The sequence below is a fragment of the Chiloscyllium plagiosum genome, chromosome 17, assembly GCF_004010195.1.
Source record: "Chiloscyllium plagiosum isolate BGI_BamShark_2017 chromosome 17, ASM401019v2, whole genome shotgun sequence".
NCBI classification, from domain to species: domain Eukaryota; kingdom Metazoa; phylum Chordata; class Chondrichthyes; order Orectolobiformes; family Hemiscylliidae; genus Chiloscyllium; species Chiloscyllium plagiosum.
In genome coordinates this window covers 67,025,559-67,036,315 of record NC_057726.1, presented here as the reverse complement: position 1 = coordinate 67,036,315, position 10,757 = coordinate 67,025,559, and the positions used below count along the sequence as shown (strand labels likewise).

General features: G+C 43.4%; 1 long non-coding RNA gene across 1 annotated transcript in view; it reads left to right on the top strand.

Moving 5' to 3' along the window:
- LOC122558592 overlaps window positions 1-9,722 on the top strand; it is a 27,785-nt gene extending 18,063 nt beyond the window's left edge. Inside the window, exon 3 of the long non-coding RNA XR_006314194.1 lies at window positions 9,596-9,722. This is a non-coding gene — a long non-coding RNA (uncharacterized LOC122558592). The remainder of the gene's footprint in view (window positions 1-9,595) is intronic.
- Window positions 9,723-10,757: the final 1,035 nt, after the last annotated feature.

The window sequence follows — 10,757 nt, the reverse complement described above, 5'->3', positions numbered from 1 at the left end:
CCACATCGGGTGCAGCGGATGCAGTAAATGATGTGTTTGGAGGTGCATGTGAATTTGTGATGGATATGGAAGGATCCCTTGGGGCCTTGGAGGGAAGTGAGGGGGGAGATATGGGCGCAAGTTTTGCATTTTTTGCGGTTGCAGGGGAAGGTGCTGGGAGTGGAGGTTGGGTTGGTGGGGGGTGTGGACCTGACCTATCACCCTCACCTTAACCTCCTCCCACTTATCGCATTCCCAACGCCCCTCCCCCAAGTCCCTCCTCCCTACCTTTTATCTTAGCCTGCTTGGCACACCTTCCTCATTCCTGAAGGAGGGCTTATGCCCAAAACGTCGATTCTCCTGCTCCTTGGATGCTGCCTGACCTGCTGCGCTTTTCCAGCAACACATTTTTCAGTTCTTAAACAATGTCACTATGTTAGTCAACCTCCAGTCTTCCGGCACCTCACCTTCTGTGGCATCGCATGTGCTCATACTTGAAATATGAACTGAATAAACATTAAGACAGTGATTAAATGCTCAGGAGAGTGAGAAGTGAATTATTTAAGATCTTGAGAAGGCTTGACAAAGTGAATATGGAGAGGATGTTTTCTTTTGTAGGAGAATTGTGAACTGGGAGACACTTTAAACATCAGGGGTGGCACACATCAGATAAAGGTGAGACTTTTCTTTTCTAACAGAAGAGTCTTTAGAACTCTATCCCTGTAAAGGTGGTGGAAGCAGAGTCTGAATGTTTTTAAGATGGCGATGGATAGATTCTCAGTAAGCAAGAGGGTGAAAGGTTATCAGGGGTTGATGGGAGTTTGCATTTGGGGTTGCAATCAGATTAGCCATGAATTTATTGGATGATGGGACAGACTGTCTGGGCTGAATGGCCTACTCCTACAGTTAACTGCTATGTTTGTACATGCAAGAAAACAAAAATATGTCTTCACTGACATTATAAAGAGTCAGAATTGGCTGTCTAGTATCACAGCACAAGTGCAGCCCCATTCACTAGGCTTTAATGTAGACCTTGGCCAGGTCCTGCCTGCAGATAGCTGGTCTGCTGTCTGAAGTCACTTCTGGTGCTCCAAACCCAGACTAATGGAAGTATAGGTGACAATCAACAGTTTTGGTAAGGTAACTAAATAACCAGTGTCGCCAAACTGTCCTTTAAGTCCATGATTACAGTGTAGATAATAACTAGTGCTCCTTTCAACCACTGCTGGGTTTCCCAGGGAATCCTTATGGGAACTGCACTTGCCCAATTAAAGAAAGGCTAGTATTCTTCTAATACTTTACCACATTCTCAAGGTGTGCCCCAAAGACTGTCCTCATTAATTACTTTATTTGGATGTAGTTCCTGATACTGTGTAACTTCTGACACTGCAGCACTCCCTCAGTGTTGTCAGTCTATGGTCTAGTCTATATAGGGGACTAGACTGCTGGAACAGTAATTGGCCAGGCTGGATTTGACCTACTTTTTGTGTACAGGACTTAACCTGAACACAAAACCCCATTGTCAGGCAGGTACCAGTGTTATAGCTGTCCTGGAAGAGCTTGGCTACACCTCCTCAGTGCTATTGCCAAAATGTTGTCAGGTCCCAGAGTTTTTGTAGTATCGGTTGCCTCCACTGTTTCTTGATATTATGTGGAATGAATTGAATTGGCTGGTATCTGTGATGCTGGGGATCTTCAGAGGAGACTGGGACAGATCATCCACTCAGCATTTCGGGTTGAAGATTGCTGTGAATGCTTCGGCCTTATTGCTTGCCCTGATGTGCTGGGCTCCACCATCATTGAGGATGGGGATACTTGTGGATCCTTTTTCACTGGTGAATTAATTGTCCACCATGATCTCTCCAATTTGGTTCGGAATGTCTATTTCCAAGCCAGATAATGCAAAGATTTGTCGAATTCCCTTAACAGGACTTTTCCAGCCGGACCTCTGATGCAGGATCCATTCTAACTAATGTGATCCAGTAAATGTGGGGTGGCACGGTGGCTCGGTGGTTAGCACTGCTGCCTCACAGTGCCAGGGACTCTGGTTCGATTCCAGCCTCAGGCGACTGTCCATGTGGAGTTTGTACATTCTCCCTGTGTCTGTGTGGGTTTCCTCTGGGTGCTCCAGTTTCCTCCCACAATCCAAAGATATGTAAGTTAGGTGAATTGGCCATACTAAATTGCCCATAGTGTTTGGGGATGTGTAGGCTAGGTACATTAGTCAGGGGTAAATATAGGACAACAGGGTAGGGGAATGGGTATGGGTGGGTCGGTGTGAACTAGTTAGCCGAAGGGTCTGTTTCGACCCTGTAGGGATTCTAGTATTAAACCATGCAGTCAAGGTCAGAAATGGATCATGGCAGAATCCACATCCCCTTCTAAGGGCATATTGCAGTAAACAAAGGGCTGGACTTTCTAAGGAGTGGCAATCACTCCCAGATTTCCACTTCAGGCCGTCTTCTTTATGAAAAAAGGAAGCGCTGCATTTCTGAGAGGAAATTCCAGTCAGGTCTCCCTCAGAAATGTGGAACCACACTTTCATTCTGACAGTTCTTTTATAATACAAAATTGTCAGAGGAAGGGAAATTAAGTCCCATTTTTACAGCAGTCAGCTGCTGTATTCCAACACTGAAAGCTCTTATCAGTCAATTTGACAGCTGCTGTTACACAGTGCAGTGCTAGATGCCAGGTGGGTAGGATGCCACCTGGGGTGAAGGTAGGGTTCAGGGGTAGGATTCCTGATGAGAGGGAGGTAGATTGCCAGGTTATTAGGGTGCCAGGTTAGTAGGGTGGCAGCTGGGAGGGATTCCAGTTGGGGAGTGAGTAGGGTATTGGGATAAAGTGCCGTCTGGGAAGGGGTTAGGATGCCAGTTACATAGTGTGCCAGTTGGATATGATTACAGCTGAGTAGTAGGTAGGGTGCCTGAGAGTAGTTATGTCAGCAGGTGTTAGGATGTCAAGTTGGCAAGGTAAGTAGTGATGTGTTTAGGGTCAGGGGTAGAAATCAGGTCTGGCAGGTGAAGGTTGGGTGTTAGATCTGGGCAGTTCAGGTCCACAGTGAAGGGGAAGATGTGGGGGTTGGGGAGATGGAGGATTCAGTTCTGGAGTGGGGAATAGGTGTTGAGTTGGGTCCAGCAGAGGTAACAGAATGGAGGGAGGGGGTTGGAGAAGGATGGGTGTGTCAGGTCTCAGTGTTGGTGTCAGGTCAGCATCTGGGCTGTGTAATGGTCCAGACGTGTAGCTGGGAGCTCATGAGCTAACAATGGGGTGAGTTGGATAGTTACTCAGAAGTGAGACCATATCCAAGAAATCATCTGTAGCTTAAGGACTTGCAAGCAACTTGCCCCTTCCCCACCCTTCCAGCCTCTATGATTCTCTGCTGATTCCATTGATTCACTACCTTCTGAGAGAAGATATTTCTCCTCAAGTTTGCTTTAAACAGGCAGCCCCTCACTCTAAGACAGTGCCCTCGGCTCCTAGACTCTCCCACAAGGGAAACAGCCTCTCCACATCTACCTCATCAATCCCCCTAAGAATTTTAACTGATTCAGTAAGGCCTCCTCTCATCCTTCTAAAATCCAAAGTGTACAACTCAACCTACTCAGCCCCTCCTCATATGATAGTCTCTCCATACCCAGGATCAACCTTGTGAACCTTCTCTAAAATGTGTCCAATGCCAATCTATCTTTCCTTAGACAAGGGACCATAACTGCCTTGCCTCTTATCTCTGAACCTGGATGGTAGCTTTTTTGTGATTTATATGCAAAGATGTCAAAGGCAGTCTCCAATATAGCTTTCTGTAGACTTTCTTCATTTGAATAACATTCAGCTCCTCTGTTCTTCCTGCTAAACTGCTTAACCTTGCTCCATCTGCCAAGTTTTTGCCCACTCACTTAACCTGTCTCTATCCCTCTGTGGATTCTCTGTGTCACCCTCGCTACTTGCTTTCCCATCGGTGTTCATGCACAACCTTGGCTATAGTACACTTCACTTCCCTAATCCAACTCATTAATATATATGTATGCTGATCCCTGTGGTACTCCACAGGTCGCCAACCTGGAAATGCCTCAATTATCCCAGCTCTCTGTCTTATATTAGTCAGCCAATCCTCAATTCATAATAATATCCTTTATATTGCCCCCAATACAACAGGGTCCTAAAACGTAGCCAAAAGTGAGGTGCTTTACCAAATGCCTTTAGGATATCCAAATGAATTAAATCTACTGGTTACCCTTTAACTATCTTGCCTGTTACCTCTTCAAAGAATTTTAATAAATATATCAGGCACGATTTCCTCTTCAGGAAGCAATGCTGACTTGTTTGATCATATGATGTATTTCTAAATACTCTGCTGCTGCATCCTTTATAATACTCCAGCATTTTCACAATGGCAGATATTAAAGCAACTGGTTTACAGTTACCCTTTTTGTCTCCCTTTTTGCATGAGTATTAACAAATTTCTAATCCTCTGGGAATTATCCAAAATCGTCAGATTCTTGGAAAATTCCTAGCAGTTCATCCATTATCTCTGTTTTTACCTTTTATCATGCCCTAGAATGCATCCATCAGGACTTCAGACCATTTGGTATCCCATTACTTTCTTTCTAGTGTTAGCTGTTGTGTTTATTTCCTCCCCATCCCACCCTCGTATCCCTTCAATTATTAAGTATTTTTGGAATGCTATTGGTGTCTTCTACTGTTGTGATTACCTCTTCAAGGCTCATGGGGAATCTCTAACGAAGTTCCCTACAAAGGGCAGGGATATGTCTGCAGATCTATCTGTCCTGGTTTAGGACTAATCTATATAATAGCGAGGTTTGCAAAGATTTATAACTCAGGTGAGGTTTATTGGCTGAGCTGAATGGTTCATTTCCAGATGTTTTGTTACATTACTAGTTAATGTACAGTGGACTTCATGTGAAGCAATGCTGAAAATTCCTGCTTTCTATTTATATGTTTGGTCTCTTTGGGTTGGTGATGTCATTTCCTGTGGTGATGTTATTTCCTGTACACTATAAACACTACATTGGACAAACAGGCAGATAACTAGCCACCAGGATATATGAACACCAACTAGCCACAAAACGACATGACCCTCTCTCACTAGTATCCTCACATACGGATGAGGAAGGACACCACTTCAACTGGGACAACACATCCATCCTAGGACAAGCCAAACAAAGACACGCATGAGAACTCCTAGAAGCATGGCATTCCAACTGGAACTCTATCGACAAACACATTGAGTTAGACCCCCATCTACCACCCCCTGAGAAAAGGGATATCCCTCTAAATTCTTCCTATTCATAAACCCATCCAGATGCCTTTTAAATGTTGTAATTGTACCAGCCTTCACTTTCTCCTCTGGCAGCACATTCCATACACACACCACCCTCTCTATGAAAAAGTTACCCCTCAGGTCCCTTTTATATCTTTCCTCTCTCACCTTAAACTTAATTCTGCAAATCAGCAGTATAGGTTCACATGTCATTTTATAGTATTCTTTTAAATGTAGAAACCATTTTGTTATAATACCTGTTACCTAAATTCAAATTTTAGATCCTCATTAGGAGGCTGGTTGACTACTCCTACTAATGTCTTCTTCCCCCTGTGTTATTTCTTACCTCCACCCATTTGGACTCTGCATCTTTGTAAGTTCGACGTTTCGGGCATAGGCCCTTCTTCCTGAAGAAGGGCCTATGCCCGAAACGTCGAATCTCCTGTTCCCTGGATGCTGCCTGACCTGCTGTGCTGTTCCAGCAATAAAGTTTCAACACGGACTCTGCATCTTCCAAACCGAGACCATTTCTTTGATTCATTCTTATTCCAGGAGAAAGTGAGGAGTGCAGATGCTGGAGATAAGAGTCGAGAGTGTGGTGTTGGAAAAGCACAGCAGGTCAGGCAGCATCCGAGTAGCAGGAGAATCGATCATTCTTATTCTATCTGGTACAAAACAATTACCTGCCCACCACTTCAATCAAATCACCCCTCACTTGGCCAAACTCCAACAGAAATAGGCCCAGTTGCCCGAACATTCCTCATAAGTCAACCTGCTCATTCCAGGTACCAGTTTAGTAAACCTTCTCCGAAACAACTAAGATCTATACTGTGTATTGAGATGAGAGCTTAACAGCAAACATATGGTAAAGGGTCCTCTGGAGAGGACTGAGAGTAATATGATAAAATTTAAATTTTGGGCCAATGCAGTTAAATTACTCAAATTATGAAATGATCCCATGGATTGGATGGTAGTGAGTGCAATCCTTTTGTTCAACAAGAAACTGTACACGAATTAGCCTGGGATCACCTTTATTTGTAATGATAGAATCTAATATTAAACATAGCACAACGGGGACATTAGAAAATCATAATTAGATGGTTGTATGAAAAGGAAATTATGTATGATAAAGGCAGGACAGTTTTTTTTAGGGTGAGACTAGCAGGGCAGATAAGGGGGAACCAGTGGATACAATGTATTTGGAATTTCAAAGTGCCACGCAGAAAGTCATTACACAAGGTTAGAACTCATGGAAATGGGGTAACTTCCCAGCATAGAAACAAAGAGTAGGAATAAATTGGGGATGGTAAAGTTTAACTGGAGGTTGGGTGATATAGGGGTTAGTGTTCCTATCTCTGAGCCAGAAGTTGCAAGTCACACTCCAGAGCTTAGTGGCCAAGGATGGTGTATTAATAAGACAGTCAAACAGGCTGGGAACTTGTAAACCCTTCCAACATGTACCAATAGCAAGTGATAATAACAGGAGACATTCCTGGCCAGTAGATGGCAGTGGAAAATCACCGCAGTGCCTTGTCAAGTAATACCATAGGCCAACGCAGAAGTCCATGGTCACCAAGATCCTTATGGGCATGTCAACCGACAAGGGAGAGGTATAACCAGTGTGTCACAAGGATCAGCCCTGGAGTTTCAGTTATTTACAATTAACATTAATGTCTACAATGACAGGATAAAATATAATACCCAAGTTTTATGACACAATACTAAGTGGAAAGTAAGCTGTGAGGAAGTCACCAAGACTGTTTCCACATGTAGGGATTCTATGATTCGAAGAGGCTCCAAGGGTCAAGAGATCGACTGGGAAGCTGTTTACTGGGAGGAACATGAACCTATCCACTTTGGTCAAAAGAATGCAAAGGCAGAACAATTTCTTTAGAAATGAGAAACTAGTAAATCTGATATTCAGAGGGATTCTGTTGTCCTTGGACACACAATCACAAAAGTTAACCTGTAGGAGTCTACAGGCAATTAGAAGGTACATGATAGTTTAGTCTTCACTGTGGCAGAGTTGGAGAGTGAGTAAGAAAACCTCAATGCAATTTTATAAGGCTTAACACATGGAATGTAACTACAACACTGGTCCCCATATCTCAGGCAGGAGAAACTTACAACAAGGGTTCAAGTAGATCTATTACAGGGCTGAGAGGTTGTCTTATCATGAGAGTCTTATTGGGTCTAAATTCTCTGGGGTTTAGGAAAATGAGAGGTGATTACATTGAAATTTATTCTCAGAGGGGTTGTCAGGTAGAGGATAAGAGGTTGCTTCTCCTAACTGGAGTGTCTTCAACACAAAGCCATATGCTCTCTTGTATCTGCTCCATTAATCAACATGATCAGTCTCCATATCCCTCGGTTCCAAACAATCTATCAACCTCAGTCTTAAATATATTCCTTGATTGAGTGTCCACAGCCCTTTCAGAGATGTAGAGTAATCCAAAGATTCGGCCTTCTCTGAATGAAGACATTCCTCCTCATCTCAGTCCTAGCTGATGGTATCTATCCTTTCCATTGTTTTAGACTCACCAACAAAATTAGGAGGTATCATTGAAAGCAAGGCAGGTTCTCAAAAATTACAGAGGGATCTTGATCGGATGGAGATGGGAGCTGAGCATTGGCAAATGCAATTCATACAGATAAGTGTGAGGTGTTGCACTGTGAAAAGTCAAAGTGCAGTAGGATGTATACAGTAAATGGTAAGGTCATGAGGAGTATTGTGGAACAGAGACCCTGGAGATGGGTTAATGGGCTCAGAGGTGGCAGATGGAGTTTAATTCAGATAAATGTGAGATGCTGCATTGTGAGGTGTTGCACTGTGAAAAGTCAAAGCAAGGTATGATGTATACAGTAAATGGTAAGGTCATGAGGAGTATTGTGGAACAGAGACCCTGGAGATGGGTCAATGGGCTCAGAGGTGGCAGATGGAGTTTAATTCAGATAAATGTGAGGTGCTGCATTTTGGGAAAGCAAATCTTAGCAGGACTTATACACTTAATGGTAAGGTCCTAGGGATATTGCTGAACAAAGAGACCTTGGAGTGCAGGTTCATAGCTCCTTGAAAGTGGGAGTCCAGAACTAGAGGGCATAGGTTTAGGGTGAGAGGGGAAAGATATAAAAGAGACCTAAGGGGCAACTTTTTCATGCAGAGGGTGGTTCATGTATGGAATGAGCTGCCAGAGGAAGTGTTGGAGGCTGGTACAATGGCAATGTTTAAGAGGCATTTGGATTGATATATGAATAGGAAGGGTTTGGAGGGATATGGGCCAAGTGCTGGCAGGTGGGACAAGATTGGGTTGGGATATCTGGTCGGCATGGACGAGTTGGACTGAAGGGTCTGTTTCCATGCTGTACATCTCTATGACTATGACTATGACATAGTTTGTTGAAAGTGGCGTCTCAGATTGACAGGGTGATGAAGAAGGCATTTAGCATGCTGGCCTTCATCGGTCAATACATTGAGTATAGGAGTTGGCTTCACTTGGAAGTATTGTGTACAATTTTGGTCACCCTGTTATAGGAAAGACATAGTTATACTGGAAAGAGTGCAAAGAAGATTTACGAGGGTGTTACCAGGACTAGTCGGCCTGAGTTATAGAGAGAGGTTGGCCAGGATAGGACTTTATTTCTTGGAACATAGGAGAATGAGAGGTGATCTTATAGAGGTGTATAAAATCATGAGCAGCACAGATAGGATGAATCCACATAGTCTTTTTCCCAGGGATGGGGAATTGAAAACTAGAGGGTATAGGTTTAAGGTGCAAGGGGAAAGATCTAAGAAGTACCTGAAGGCAATTTTTTCACGCAGAGGGTGGTGCATATTTGGAATGGGCTGCCAGAGAAAGTGGTTGAGGCAGGTATGATTGCAACACTTAAAAAACATTTCGATGGGTACATGGATGGGAAGGGTTTAGAGGGATTATGGACCATTTGGAACTAGCTGAGTGAGCATCATTGTCAGCATGGACCAGTTTGGGCCGAAACTCTGTTTCCGTGCTGTATTACTCTATGACTCCACGACTAACTGGGAAGTCTCTCAGGATCTACTCTGTTCAGTGATCTCAGAATCTTACATTATCCTTTGAGATCACTTCTCATTTCTCTAAACCCATTGATGCTTCTACAATGTCACTCAAGCCAGGCCAGAAAAGAAAGAATGAATCTGTGGGATTTGATTCAAACCAAGGTAGGACTTGTCGTAAAGTCTAAATTGGTGAACTGGGGAGATTGTTGAGAATTGGAAATGTTCAAATTTGAAATTGTTTTTCCTTTTTTGTTTCTCACAACTCCATCTTTATTTTACAATCTTTATTTCTCGTTCAGTACTAGTCCTCAAGTCCCATCATTCATCAAGCTCCTAGATATCCCTCCCAACCTCACTACAAAAATACCAGCCCAGACTTCAGCAACTTGCAGAGTAAATGAATTTTGAACTGAAGAGGGTGAGGGTAGATGTCGAATCAGGTATGTTGTGACTTCCTTGATCCAGCAAATTGGAATCTTGTTTTCATTCGTTACTTTTAAACAGAATCCATCATGTGATCTGTATAGAATTGTAGAGTCATAGAGTTGTACAGCATGGAAACAGACTCTTCAGTCCAACCCATCCATGCCTACTAGATATGCTAAATTAATCTGGTCAGAAGTCACACGACACCAGGTTACAGTCCAATCGGTTTATTTGAAATCACAAGCTTTCGGAACGCTGCTCCTTCATCAGGTGAAGTGAAGGGAAGCGCATAGGCACAGAATATATAGGCAGAGAGATCATTGTAAGATAATTCCGGGTAACTAAGAGTGTCAAAAAATAGTACAAATGGTATGGGTGGAATGTTAAAGGGCTGAATAATAAGTCTTTGCAGGTGATCAAAAGTGTCAAGGAGATAGTGACGACTGCAAAGGCTGGAAAGTCAGAGTCAATAAAACGTGGAGCAGGTCAAGCAGCATCAGAAGAATAGGAAAGTCGACGTTTCAGGCAGGTCCTGATGAAGTGTCCCAGTGTTAGGTCAGACTGATTCTATTTCTAAAGTGGGAGTTACAGAATCTTACATGGAGTTATGCAGTTTTTAAACAAAATAAAATGTAATTCTGCAAGTACAAATTCACCCCACAAACTTATATGTGTAAGTGTGCAGGGCAGACTGAGTGAGTGTGTGCCTTGGGTTCATGTTCCACTACAGGTGACCCCACTACACTAACCACAAACACACCTCCAGACCCACATACTCACACAGACCCTCTCTTATACACAAGCTTTCTCTCTCAAATGCTCACACACATACCCCCCACTCATACCCACACATGCACCCTCTCACAGACTTATGCCCCATTACACTCACACAGACACACTCTGTCACAGACACTCACATATCCACATGCATACACTCACTCGGAAGCTTGGGGGCATTTTTAAGGACAGGATGTAGGTGCTTCACCTGGAAGGTGTGTGTGGAGCCTCGGACAGTGAGGTGGGAAGATGTAAATG